Consider the following 15,530-nt stretch of genomic DNA (forward strand, 5'->3'; position numbering starts at 1 on the left):
TTCTCTTTAATAAATCCCGAAAATACTAAAAAAATAGAAAAATCCGTCTAGACAATCCCGAATCGCAAAAAACCATCGTTCGTCACTGCCAACGGCTGTGAATATTGATTAGGGTGCCGTTTCGCTTCAGCCGACCGAATTTGAGCCCCATCCGATGTCGGCGATCCGAACCGCCGGTTCTTGACACATCACCGTTTCGCCTTCCGGTTGGATTTCTACCTCTCCAATAGATGAATATATCATGAAAATCTCATTTTTTTCATGATATATCTTACCAATTTTATTTTATGAATATTTTAAATTAATTACATAATTACAACATTATTTATTAATTATAGATCTTAATAAATTTTTACATTAATTACTGCTAATTATGTTATAAAGATAAGCTTCACAAGAAAAAAATTATAATATTATAAGTATCAATAATTAAAAAAAATACGAAATTAAAAAAAAAGGCCCGGTATGGGCCTTGCTCGGCACCTCAATCGTCAAACGAGGCCCAAATTTGTAAATATTTATTTTCAAAAAATATTTTTGTAAATATTTTTCTAAAAAAAATTAATTTGGAAAAAGACCCGACAAAGTCGGACTTGGGAGACAATGAGAAGAGACAAAAAGTCAAATGAAAAAGATAGTTTGACAATGGTAGACTTTTGACGGAGTGAATAATATGAAAATTTAATGGATCGGCAGATTTCAGACTCTATTAAAAGTTCGGGATTTTTTATATGACAAAAAAAAAGTTTGGGTAGATTTAGTTCTAGACCTAAAATTAAGGGTTTTTTAGGGAATTGAACTTAAGTTTAGCACTTTAAATGCACTTGTCCTCAATTATTTCTCTACATCTAAAACACTTTGTCACCTATACTAGCTCAATTATAACAGCTTGTCCCGAACATTTCGTGAACATAGTCATTCCTCAAGCAAGTGATACAGAAAGTGGGTGGACACCTCGACTTATGCTCATGGACGTATTGTACAATTTGTAGGTATGCTTTATAGTTGATACAACCTGGGCCCACACGTAGCTTCTGCATGGTTAATTGTGGACTAGTGAGCAGGATTTCGGGTCAACCCTCTAATTTGGGTTATTCTAAAGAGTGGGGATCACTAGAGAATCTAAAAAGCTACTCTCAAATAATTTATTTTGTGACATTCTAAGTTTCACGAGGGTGTGAAATAACTTGCAAAACTACAAACAAACAAAAAGATCGAATTCTTCTTGATTTAGGGGGTAATTGTAGCCGGAAAAGTCACGTCTGGACCAAATTATTTCCCTATCTTAAAGAAATTTATAGCAAATACAAAACAAACTTAGTTCCCCTCTTTCTCTTCCCAATCCTTCACCTCTGCCACTAATGTTACGGTGTCACTAGATCCATCGCCACCTCTTTGTCGTCACGCCTTCTCTCGTCATCACTGCTTAACTCATCGGCCCACCCTCGTCCCCTCTCTCACTCTGTCATGCGAGTGGAAAATTGTGGCCTTATCTTACGCTTTTTGTGGTGGCCCTTTGGAAAAAAAGAGAAGATGGAAAATTATTTGTGGTCACCTTTTGAAAAAAATCCAACAGCCAGATGCGACTCACCTCGGACAATGTCTTTGATCTTAGACCCGGGTGTCCAGTAGCTTCCAGTCCAAGAAGATATTTTGTAGTTTCTCAATGTCGATACCGTATCCAAAACTGGGAAGACCCACATTGTTTTCTTTTTTTTTCCTTTTTCGGTCGGAAAAGATCCACATAGTTAAAATCTACGAATTTGTGCAGTTACCAAATGTGTGCACACAAGTGCCAGTACGAACTTCAATTGAGCTAAATTCCACATGTAGTTTGCCTTGTTGCCTAGAATGAGAAATATCTCCCGAGATCTTTTCATGAACGAAAATATCTTCCGAATGAGGTGGGGATAGCTTGAGAGACTGATTGATATCTGATCCTCGATATCTCCTTCTCTTTCCCAATTATACTCGAGGGTCTTTCCGTGCATGAATATCCTCGTGCCATAGGAGCCCTCTTACCGCAATATTTTAGACAATTTTTCACCAATTTATTAGCTGACTCCATCAGAGACATTCGTATGAGGCGAGTTAATCATACTCATTACTCAATCTCCCTTTAATTCTACTTCTAGTAGAATAAGTGAAGCTTAGAGAATTAAAAAAAAAAGCATTTTTAATCTTTTCCAATTTTCATTTTCTTTCTCTTTTATTGCTATGTATCATCATTGCTTCTTATACAAACCCCAAGTAATAAGACAAAACCCGCACGAGTTGCCACATCATTTTGTAAAAAGTATTAGCAAATTCTTAGCACATGTAGCGTTTTACTCGTTTACTTTTCTTAAGTTCATGCTTGTAGTAGTTTTCAACTATCTCTTTTAACAGTTAAGAATTCACATCCATTACCGATTGTTCAATTTGACTCATAACTACTCAGTTCACTAATAAACGTACGAGTCTCACGACATGACTTGAACTTACACTTTCCCAATCGTGTCAAAACCAAACATACAACCTGTAGGATGCTTATGCGGGGACTAATTTAAGCAACCGTTTTTCTAGTGAGATCCTCGAGACAATTTAGCAAAAATATCTTCCGAATGAGGTGGGCCTCGCTCAAGACTAATTGGATCGGATCTTTGCATCTCCTTTTTGTTCTGGTGAGACTCCACATCCTATCTTCTCTCTATCTTGCATTGAATATCAGAGTACAGACGGTCAACTTCGCTTGAGGGGGGCCTCTGCATCAAGCTTAGCTTTCTGCCTAGGTCCTTTCATGAATAGGTGGGCCTAGATTGAGACTAATTGGATCTGGTCCCCGGCACCCCTCTTTTTCCCAAAACCCCTCTTTTTCCCAATTATGCGAGGCTGTCGTACTGTAGGAGCCTTCTGTCGCAATGTTTTAGACAAATTTCCCCATTTTTACCAGCTCTGTTCAAGACAGACATTCATATGGTGCAAGTTAATCATCCTCAGTCACTCATTAGTCCTATTTCTATTAGGATAAACGGGGCTTATTGTACACATACTTGATGACATATCCTCCGTCACACGAGTTACCACATCATTTAGTAAAAATTTTCTTAGGAACTCTTAGTACATGTTTCGCTACTCATGCTACGTTGCTTGAAATTAACTATAACTACCTGCTTGTAGTAATTCTCTACAACTTAATAATCTAGGAATACGAGCATAGATGCCTAACTATCTAGACATCTATTGGACACCCCGCAAATCTTAAAAACTGGAGAGGAAAAAGGTACTATTTAGGTCCTAAGGCGCAAGGTTCTAAAGGGAAAAAAACCCCCCCCCCCTTCTTTCTACTTAGGGGGGGCCCCCTCCCGGTGGGGTGGCCTCCCCCCCCCCCCCCCCCCCCCCCCAAACCGCCCCGCCACCCCCCCCCCCCCCGCCAAAACAAAGAAAAACCAAAAACACACAAAAAAAAAAAAAAAAAAAAAAAAAAAAAAAAAAGGGTACTATTTAGGGAAAAGTGACCTTCAGCAAGAAAAGCAGAGGAAAAGCAGTAACTTTTGATAGAAATGGAATTCGCATGCTGCACTATGATTAAAGAGATTAAAAATGAAGAATTGGTTTCCTACGTAAAAGAGAAAGAACAAGAAAAGTAGAGGAAAATAAGTACCTTTTGAGATAAATGAAATTAGCATATTACGCTATAATTAAAGAGGTTAAAATGGAAAATTGTTTTAATAAAAGTTTGCTTTATTTTCACGTTTCTAGATGGAAAACATGCCAAAGTCCATTCCTGTCGTAAAGTAGATGAAAATTGTTGATTGTCATAGAATAAATTTTATGGTGAACTTGCCATAATAAAAAAAGATTACTGTCATGGAAAAATGAAAATTGAATAATTAACTTGTTAGATTCACCGAATTTTTATTCTAAAGGGGTGACCGGTGACACTTAAATATCTACTCCCAATGATGTGTGAAAGTTGAGATAATGGTTCCTATCACATCCTATTCCTATTCCCTCTTTCTTGCATTGAATGGCAGAGTACTAGTACGGACTTCGATTGGCGAGGCCTCCACATGTAGTTTGGCTATGCTGCCTTGAATGAGAAATATCTCCCGAGATCTTTTCATGAACAAAAATATCTTCCGAATGAGATGGGGGTATGCTCGAAAGGTTGATGGGACATCTGGTCTCCGGCATCTCCTTATCTTTTGGTCCTTTCCATGCATAATTATCCTCGTGCCATAGGAGCCCTCTATTGAAATGTTCCGGTCAATTTTTCACCAAATTTACTAGCGGAGTAAAACAAGAATAAGTGCACCTTAGAGAATTAAAAAAAAAAAAAGCTTTTAATCTTTCCCAATTTGCATTTTTTTACTTTTTTATTGTCATGTACCATCATTGCTTGTTATGCAAACACTAGATAACATGGCATAACTTACTGGAGTTGCAACATCATTTAATAAAAATTATTAATAAGCTCTTAGCACATATAACAGTTATTCCTTTTTACTTTTCTTGAACTCAAGCTTATAGTAATTTTTAGTTATCTCCTCTGATAGTTGGTAATCCACAATCATTATAGAATGTTCGATTTTGCTCATAACTATTCAGTTTATTAATAAGTATACAACCCTCACGAAAGGACTTGACCTTACACTTGACGGTCATGTCAAAAGCAAACCTACCACCTCTAGGATGGTTATCCAGGAACTAATTTATGTGCTCGTTTTTCTGGTGAGACTCTCGAGATAATTTAAGTACTCATTTTTCGGGCGGAACGGACTGATTTCTAAAGGGGTAACAAGTGAAGTGGTTAATATCATAACTCTTAGCAGTATCTTGTCTCTTGTTGCATTGAATGTTAGAGCACAGGTGGTGGACTTCGATTGAGCGAGGCATCTACTTCAAGTTCCACTCCGTTGCCCTAGGTCCTTTCATGAACAAAAAAACCTTCCGATTCCGAACGAGGTGGGGCTAGCTCGAGACTAATCGGGTCCGGTCCCCGCAATTTTCTCTCCCAATTGTACTCGGGTTTTTCCATGCATAAATATCCTCGTGCCATAGGAGCCCTCGGTAGCAACGTTTTAGAAAAAATTTCACCAATTTTACTAGCTGGATACAAAAGAGACATTCGTGTGATGCAAGTTAATCATACTCATTCTAGTTCATCATTGCTTGTTACACATGCACTCAATAATATGGCATAATCCACACGAGTTGTCACATCATTTAGTAAAAATTCGTTAGTAAACTCTTAATACATATAGCATTACTCATTTTACTTTGCTTGAAATAGGCTATAACTCACTACTTACACAAGTGCTAAACTTCTTTGTTATTGGTAAGATAGTGAGGGGGAAGATCAGGGCGGCTATCTCCTCTAACCATTGGAACCCACACCCGTCACAAAATACTTGATTTGACTTATAGTTACTCAGTTCACTAATTAATGTACGAGTCTCACCGACGTGACTAAAACTTGCAACCTCATGCAAGAAAGTGTTATACTTCTACCACTAGATTTTTACCCACTTAGATGAATTTGCTAAGCCTTTTAGGTATAAATGAAGTTTGCTCAGAGTTTGGACACAATGACTTCACCCTCATTTTTTTTTTCTTTGTTGGTGGTAAAAAGGGTAACAATATTATTTCACCCATTTGACAGGTCTACTACCGGGCAAGGATAGGATCCTCGCTTGATGCCGACGAGGGCTTTGCAGCGCTCTCCAAGGCCGTCTGGGTGAGGGCTGCTACCCTCGCTCCCTGCCGACAAGGGCTTCGCAGCCTTCATCCGTAGCCATAGCCAAATTTTGTAGAAAAGAAGAAAAAGAAAAAAAAGGAAAAAGAAAATGCAATAAAATTTAAAAATTAAAAAAATAAGAAATAAATTAGAAAATGACATACTTATGATCCACTTAAGCTTATTAGGTAATATATTTATGACCCATTTAAGCTTGTTTTTAAATCTTTTATGACCTGCATCATTATATATGAGTTAAAATATTGATTGTAGATCCATTTTGTCACCTTTACTTATACTCAAAAGAACATCACATACTTGTATCACGATATGTGAAAGTACCTATTGGTCTTTAATCAGATCTATAGCAGTTGCAGCCTTGATTTGTTTTCCTTTCATGTACCTTTTCTGTTGCATTGGAATCAATCTATCAGAAAAGGTGATTTTTATTTGGGAGATAGTGAAACATCCCCACCCCACCTCACGTGAAAATAAATAAATAAATAAATGAAGCAGGGCACGTAGAATCCTTCATACTCTATATAGCGATAGAAAGATTGGAAAATATATCTTATCTAATTAGAAAGATTTAGGCCTTTGTTTGGTCTTAATACAAGTAAAGTAAACCCCTCAATTTCTCAGATTCTGTCAATTTTGGTTCTAAAAGTTGCATTTGATAGGACAAATGGATAAAAAAGGAATTTACACTTGATTGACATTAATACTTATGAAAGAAAGGCAAGAATTACACCTGACAATTGTGTCAAAAGCAATCCTTTCAATTTTTACTTGATTGACATTAATACTTAAGAAAAGGTGATTTTTCATTGGGAAGATAGCGAGACACCCTCTAGGATGCTTATCTGGCCTGACCTTTGTAGTCAGGAACAAAGTGAAGCCATCTTTCGAGTTATTAACTTACTCTATCCTATTATCACTTGACAGAAGCAACTGAAAAATAACAAATAAACAAAAATGGCCCAGGGACTAATTTGAGTCCTCGTTTTTCTGGTGTGACCTGTGACTAAACATGGCCGGTTCTTCGAAACCGCCAATTTCGGCTCAGGAACCGGCGGTTCCGGTGCCACAAAAAGGTGGAACCGGCGGTTCCGGGCCGATTCCAGTTGCATTTTTTAATTTTAATTTTTAAAATAATAAATAATAAAATAAACATAATAAATTATAAATTATAATCAAATTGTACATTGTAATAAAATGTGGAAAAAAAGAGAGAGAAGAGGAATGGACTTGAACTTAATGAATTATCATTAAAAGCCTACATATCTTCTTGGAGATAGAAGAATCAAAGCCCATGTAATTCTTTTACCTTTGATAACCCCAACTTACATCATCGTCAATCGTCGCTACCCATTGTGGTACCCGTGGCGGTGGTATCTCCACAATCTTCACTAAAAAATTCGTGTTCTCGATCCAGCTCTTGGTATCGAAATCTAGCCTTCGTCCAATCGTCGACACACGCTTAAGCTTCCATAGACTCCGGATTTAATCTTGAATGGTAAGAGTCCAAAACTAATCCTCCAGCGCTAAATATTTGTTTAGCTGCAAGTGTTGAAGAATGGGTTGTTAATATCTCGCGAGCGATGAGGGCGAGACCTGGGTAATCGATTGAGTGACTTTTCCACCACTCTAGGATTTCGAAATCTGTGCTATGTTCCGCATCACGAAACTCAAATTAAGTGGTTAAATATTTTTCTAATTCAGAAATACTACATATTGCCCTTTTTTGTTTTTTTTTTTGTCTACTCTTGAGCATATTGTACCATCTACTAAATGAACTACTAGCTTCGCTTCGTGAGGCGGGAGATTATAAAGATCTACAATCACTTAAATCATATCTACTACAAAATTCTCCATATAATACTACTATAGATTTTTTAACATCTCCTTGTATATTTGAAATATCTATTGAATCTTCCAAATGTAAACAATCATGATAATACACATTCGGATAATCTAGTAAACCGTCTAATTTAATACGTGAATCAAAAACAATACCAACTAAATAGGCAAGAGGAATTTTGAAATAAGAATGCAACCATTTTTCTTGCATTACTAAAATAATTTGATCTAATTCAGTATCTTTTTTATATTCACTAAAAACACTAACAATATTAACACACTCTATTAAAAATAAATTCGTAGTAGGATAATAAATACCAGATAAAGTATTGGTAGCATTATTAAAAATTTTCAAAAAATCTAAATGTTTTTTGCAAACGTCCCAATGTTGCGGAAGTAAAGTAATTTCGGGAATAGTTTGTGAAATAAACATACATAATAAATCTTTGTAATAAAAAATTTGATGAAGCAACTCGTAGGTAGAATTCCAACGTGTCGGAATATTTTTTGGAAACATTTTTGCCATTCTCCCATGTTGTTTACAAAATTTTCCCCATGCTTTCATAAAATGGGCACGACTCCATAAAAATTTAATTGCATCCTTTATTGGGGCGTGAGAAGTGTCAAGAGTTCGTAAACCATCTTGTACACATAAACTTAAAACATGGCAAACATATCTAATATGAAAAAATTGTCCACTAAAAGAGGGTTTGCAAATATTTTCCAATTCGGGAATAGAAGCGGTATTTGCGGTGGCATTATCAAAACCAATTGAAAATACTTTATTTATCAAATTATATTCTTCTAAAACTTACATAATTATTCTATAAATATTATGAGCCAAATGTTTTTATTAAAAACTCGAAATGCAATAAATCTTTTTTGAATGGTCAAGTTGTCACCTATCCAATGACACGTGACACCCATATAAGAATGAATTTGCGAAGGATCACTCAAAATATCGCTACCTAAATGCGCGCGTCTATTGAATTCCACAAAAAATTTTACTAAAGATTTTTTTTTGTTTTTTATAAAGATGCAAAAGTTCGCGTTTAAGAATACTTTTTGGAATAATTTATGCTTACGGAACCAACGCAGTATTTATCAAATATTTCAAATTAAAATTTTCACAAGTAGTAAATGGAGCATGATCAAGGGCAACATATTCAGCTAATGTTTGTTTATAAAGTGCGTCGGTGTAACGGAATAAAGGATGATGATTAGAATTGGCATACCCGAAAATTTGTTGTTGTGTAGTATCGATCCCCGCTTGTGTTGGATGTTTTTTCATCGGATCTTGACGGAATATTCCGTGGCCGTCTCCTTTCGTAAATTTGTATGTTTGCGAACAATATTTACAATTTATATTATACTTACCTTTGCTTTCATCACGTTCCTTGTCGAAGTGCAACCACAAGTTGGATGTACTCTCCCGGCCCTTCCGTTCCGGCTCATTTTTCGTCGACGTTTTTCGACACCGAGTAGGAGGATGAAGACTTTCTTGTGTTGGGACGTGCTCAACGTTAGGAATGGGAACAACATTTATATTATCGTCGTCATCTTCCCAACATGCATACTCACGAGGATCATATCCAAGAATATGATACTCGGAATCTCCCATCGTCATCTTGGCCTTTCCAGTATTTCTGCTTCCACTTGCCATTTTTTAGAGAATTGATTGGAAATCCGATTGAGAGAATTGAGGCGGGATTGAGAGAATTAAACGGATTGAGAGAATTTGAGAGAATTGTTGAGAGAATTTGTGAGAAAAATAAAAGGGGAGGATAGGTATTTATAGAGAAGAATTAAAAAAAATCAATTTATTTTTAAAAGTGTGGAGCGGCTAATGCAACGGTTCTTTGGGGAGGGGGAAGAGCCCACGGCTCTTTCCCCATCGGGTCCACCCCCACTTTTTTTTTTATAAAATAAACAGGTCGGAACCGTGGGCCCGGTGAACGGGCCGATTTCGGGCCCCGGTTCCATTTTGGCCATGTCTACCTGTGGCCTAGCTCAAGATAATTTAACAAAAATATCTTCCGAATGACTCAAGACTAATTGGGTCTGATCTTTGCAACTCCATTTTCTAGTGAGACCCCACATCCCATTTTTCTCTCTATCTTTCATTGAATGTAGGAGTTCAGGTGATGAACTTTGATTGAGCGATGTCTCTGCATCAAGTTTAGCTTGTTACCTAGGTCCTTTCATGAACAGAAGAAATATATCTTCCAAATTAGGTGGGCCTGGATTGAGACTAACCAAATGTCGAGATCTTTCCATGAATCACATGTCGTCGTATGGTAGGAGCCTTGTACGGGAGGAGCCTTGTGACCTAGGTCCTTTCATGAACAGAAGAAATATATCTTCCAAATTAGGTGGGCCTAGATTGAGACTAACCAAATGTCGAGATCTTTCCATGAATCACATGTCGTCGTACGGTAGGAGCCTTGTGACCTAGGTCCTTGCATGAACAGAAGAAATATATCTTCCAAATTAGGTGGGCCTGGATTGAGACTAACCAAATGTCAAGATCTTTCCATGAATCACATGTCGTCGTACGGTAGGAGCCTTGTGACCTAGGTCCTTTCATGAACAGAAGAAATATATCTTCCAAATTAGGTGGGCCTGGATTGAGACTAACCAAATGTCAAGATCTTTCCATGAATCACATGTCGTCGTACGGTAGGAGCCTTGTGACCTAGGTCCTTTCATGAACAGAAGAAATATATCTTCCAAATTAGGTGGGCCTGGATTGAGACTAACCAAATGTCGAGATCTTTTCATGAATCACATGTTGTCGTACTGTAGGAGCCTTATGTCACAATGTTTTAGATGAATTTCCCCAATTTTGCCAGCTACACACAAGAGAGACATTCATCCATATGATGCAAGTTAATCATCCTTAGTCCCCCATTAATTCTACTTCTAATAAAATAAATGACGCTTGTGGAACAAGGGAATAGAAACTTTTTTACTTTTGGTCAATTTGCATTTTCTTACATTTTTTCTATGTATCGATATGGCTTATTGTGCACATACTTGACGACATGGCACACGCCACACGAGCTACCGCTTCATTTAGTAAAATTTTTCCTAGTAAGCTCTTAGTACGCGTATCGCTACTCGTATTTCTTTGCTTGAAGCTAACTATAACTCAATGCTTATGGTAGTTCTCTACAACTCAATAATTTAGGGATACGAGTACAGATACCTGGCAATATAGACATTCATTGAAGACCCCGCGAATCTCAAAAACTGGAGGGGAAAAATGTTACTGTTTACTGTTTTGGATAGTGAATTTTCCTGGCAAAGAATTACCATTTGAGATATGGCACTCAGATGTTGCGCTATAAATTCGACGGTGAATTTGCCAATAAAAAAAATATATTCAATACCCTTTTGATCAACTCAGACAATATTATTGACTCACCTCGGATAATGTTGAGCCATCATAAGGAGGAGCTTCACCCTAAATAAGTGATCCACCAATTGATGAAGATGAATATGCTAAAACCCCAACATAAATGATCTCCTACTCTGTGGGGCCAATGTCTCTTAGATATAGCAAAATTCACGTGAATCACGCTGAACAAATCGATTTGTCACTCTCAATTCTAAACTAACTTAATTTTGTCCTCTCTTCCCATAATATCACTCATCTTCCTCTTGTTAGGTAGGTAGTAAGAGCGCTGTTTTTGTCCATTTACTAGTCTACCAACTTTTTCCATCCGAATAAATTCACTATTGTATGTTTCATGAAATTACATGACAGCTCTTAGCATGAAGCAATGTTCCTGATTAAATTCAACAGGGGGAAAATTTTCAAATATAAATATATATTGCTTTTATGAAGATGAAAATTTGCATGAGAATATTCAGTTTTTTATTTAATAATTAACTGAGATTTTGTATTTGCTTTATAGCAATTGCGGTCTTGAATTATCTTTTTCACTTTCATGTAACTTTTCTGTTGCATTGGAATAGATTTATCGAGAAATGGTGATTTTACATTGGGAGATGGCCTTCCCCAAATATAAAAAAATTAAAGTATCACATATGAAAACCTTCAAAATTTTTACCGTCATAGATAAATCGGTAAAGATGTTTCAGCTAATTAGAAAGAATAGGCCTTTGTCTGATCTTGATACAAGTAAACCCCTCAACATGTCAGTTTCTTTTAACTTCGGTTCTCAAAGTTGCATTTGACAGGTAAAAACGGGAAAAGAAGAATGTTGGTAGACACTTATGCTTCTAAAAAAAAAAAAAAAAGACAATAATTACACTTGACAATTGTCTCAAAAGCAAACCTACTCTATTCATAAAAATTACCAAAAAAGTCATAAACTTATAATATAAATGCCACTGTCGTCCTAAACTTTTCAATTGATGAATATAGCTTTAAACTTTTTGACGATTTGTCAATACAATCATTCCAATTAATTTGATTGACTGTAGCTGATGTTGACGCAGGCTGTTCTATATGGGTAGCTCGTACATGCAATGACTGGCCCTGAAGCATATTTTTTTAAAAAAAAATTATGAATTTTTAAATAAATGTACTAATTATTTTCTTTCTATTTTTTCCATTGTGTCATCCCGACAACTGGGCAAAGGCTACGGAACCCTAGGCGGCTGTTGGCGAGGGTCGTAGCCCTTGCCTAGATCTAGCGAGGGTTGCGACCCTTGCTTGCGCCTAATAGGGGCTTTGCGCCCCATGTCAAATTTAGTAGAAAAAAATTGATAAAAATTTAGAAAATTTTGAGAAAAATGCAAAAATTGTCCACATTAGTGATTTTCATCCAAAATTGCTGCGGAAGGACAACATTAGAAAATTGTCAAAAGGTTTAAAACTAATTTAGACAAATGAAAAAGTTTAGAACTAAATTGACAATCGTATAGTAAGTTTAGGACTTTTTAGTAAGTATCCCTACTCCTCGAGGATGCTTATCTGACGTGATCTTTTTAGTTGTGCACAAATTGATGCCATGTTTGGAGTAACTAAATTACTTACTTTGTCATATTATTATTAGACGGAAGGGACTGGAAAAAGAACTAAAAAGTGGTATGGCGACTAATTTAAGTACTTTTTTCATATTACATCCATTGTGAGCCACTGCCTGGCATTATGTCTGTGTTCTCGTACATCCAGAGAAACATTTCTCCTATATATTTGTCCCACGAAGCCCAAGGTGGAGAGGATGTGAACTTTTTATTTGATTTTCACTTGCTTAAAAGAAAGAGATTCGAGCAATACAATTGATTGAGGCTAAGAGGAAGGACAAAGTACTGTGATTAAGTAGGGTTTGCACGACAACATCGATGCTTCACTTAGATACATGCTAATCAATATTAAGGACAATATTGACCTACAAGATCTTTATTTTATAGTTATAAAATGATTAATTAAAGAATTCAAGAAAGAACAAAGGAAAAGTGAATGGTTGGATGGATGAATTTCTTACCAACTTGACATGTGATGTCCTAGTTCCGGCTTCACTAGGACCATGCATTCAATTATGAGGCCCAGGGGTGTTGTGGAAGGGCTTATGTAGTTATAAATCTACTTGTGACTTTTTTTTGTTAGTATTAAAGAAAAATATCAAGTTCTGAATAATGTATTTAAATTCTTTTTCTATGAAGATTTAAGAATTTCGCATTAAATAGAAGGCAAAGTATGAGTACCATAAAATTTACCTAAATAAATTAGCGGAAAAATTGTGAAAAAGTCTTAACCTTTTTTAATTTTTAAGTTTTCCAATTCACTCCTAAATATTTTTACCTTTTACCGATTCAGTCTTATTGCTCGACAATCGTTGACGTGAATGTTTGTTGTCCTATGTGGCACCGCTGATGCTAACGTGGTGATAATTTTTTAATATTTTTTCAAAATTTTTTAATTTTTTAGTTTTTTTATTTCCCATTTTTCTTTTCAGGGTTTAGAGGCCAGCGACGTCTGCCGGACCCTGGGCGAGGGCCGTCAGTGGCTAAATAAAAACTATGTTGATACATATTGTCGACAAAAGTTGATAGGTAAACATCAAAGTTGTGTACCGATTTCTATACATTGGATGCTTCAATCTCATATTTTCCTTTTCGTTTTGACCCGAAAATGTCCACTTTCCTCCTATGATCAATCTCATGTTGATCGTTGGACCACCTTTTGTGTCATCTTCTCCAACTTGGTTTGTTTCATTCAAATTGTAGGGGACCGGGAGCCCGCTAGCGTGCAACTTGGTGCCTTGACAGCTACATGGGGTATTTTGGCCTGTTTCGAAAAACATTTCACCATGCTAAAAAGCAACTTGAAACTTAACAATAACAATAACACTAACAGTAAGGAAGTAATTTCGTGCGAATCTTCTGAATTTTGTCTTACGAGAAGCCTTTTACGGACTCTATCGTGCCGCATGCAAGCTATATGAAGTATAGATAAGTGAGGATTTTCTTGGATCTCGAGAGACATGCTCTAAACAACAATACATGCTCTCCCAAGATTTAAAATAAATTAAAAATTTAAAAGTAAAAGTCCTTTCAAATACACCCCAAAATCTGCATCACTGAAAATAGTAGATCCTCAATGATTCTCATCTAACCCTACTGTTCATGTTTATTTTAATTAACGCATTCCCAACTCGATCGACTTTGATTGAGCGAGGCCTCTGCGACAATTTTAGCTCGTTGACGGGGTCCGTCCATGAATATATGTGTTCCGAATTAGGTGGGACTAGCTCGAGACTAATTGCGTCTGGTCCTGGCATCTCCTTTATTTTGGGGAGACCCCACGTCCTATTTTGTCTCTGTCGTGAATACAATATCCTCGTATTGTGGGTGCCCTTCACTAGATGTGTACCGACAGACTTCCACATAGGATGAAAGTTAGCCATACTTTGTCGCCCTTTAATTCTACTTCTAGTAGAATAGGTGAAGCTTGGAATTGTTTCCTTAAGTCGAAAGAAATGGAACATAGAATAAGAAAAAAAGAACTTTTTTAAACCTTCCCTAATTTGTATTTTCTTTCATTTTCCTATATATAATTTTCATTTACTGTGCATACTTGATGACATGACATAAGCCATCGGAGTTGTCATATTGTTTAGTGAAAATTTCTTGGTGAATTCTTGGTACATGTAACATTACTCATTTTTATCCCACCAAAAAAAAAAAACATTAATCATTTGCTTTTCTTAAAATTTGCTATAAGATGGGGAGGAGGGGAGATCAGCAGACCGGTAAAGGCAATGCCATATCTCATTAAAGGCAATGCTATACCGTTACCATTAGGCTACCACACTCGATGCATTTTCTAAGTTTTTTTGGTATTAATAAAGTTTGCTCGAGTTTGGACACAATGACTTCATCCTCAGTTTATTCTGCGTAGTGGTAGAACGGTAGTATTATCATCTCATGATGTCCATAAATGTCAGATACATAGTCCTAACGGCAGGAATATCTGAAACAATCAAAGTGGGAATCTCCGGAACTGGACTCTAAAAACATTTACTTATCCACTTTGCCAATTAAAAGAAAAGAAGTGCTGGCCTTGGCAGCCGGTTTTCCACCGGCCCAACTTGCTCATTTGAAAATTATTTTCCATGTAGCACTTACGGTGGGATAGATGAGTCAAACAGGTAGGTAGGATTGGATTTAGGTCGGGTTGAATATAATCCGACCCATATTGACTCGTTTAATCCGCTTAGACTCATTTTTATGTTGTACAATTCTAACGACTCCTACTCGATCCTACACATACTCGACCCGATCCATATTAATTAAAAACTTTTATATTTAACCAAATCATGCAATATTTATTTCTTATAATTTGTTAAGCAAAATGATATTCTAAAACACATTCATACAATACAAATCTAGTGATTTTTTTCAATTTTTTAAAAATATTTATATATATATATATTCATAATTAATTTATCATTTTTTTAATCTTTTTTTATTTTTA

Source organism: Rhodamnia argentea, chromosome 7, assembly GCF_020921035.1.
Source record: "Rhodamnia argentea isolate NSW1041297 chromosome 7, ASM2092103v1, whole genome shotgun sequence".
NCBI classification, from domain to species: Eukaryota; Viridiplantae; Streptophyta; class Magnoliopsida; order Myrtales; family Myrtaceae; genus Rhodamnia; species Rhodamnia argentea.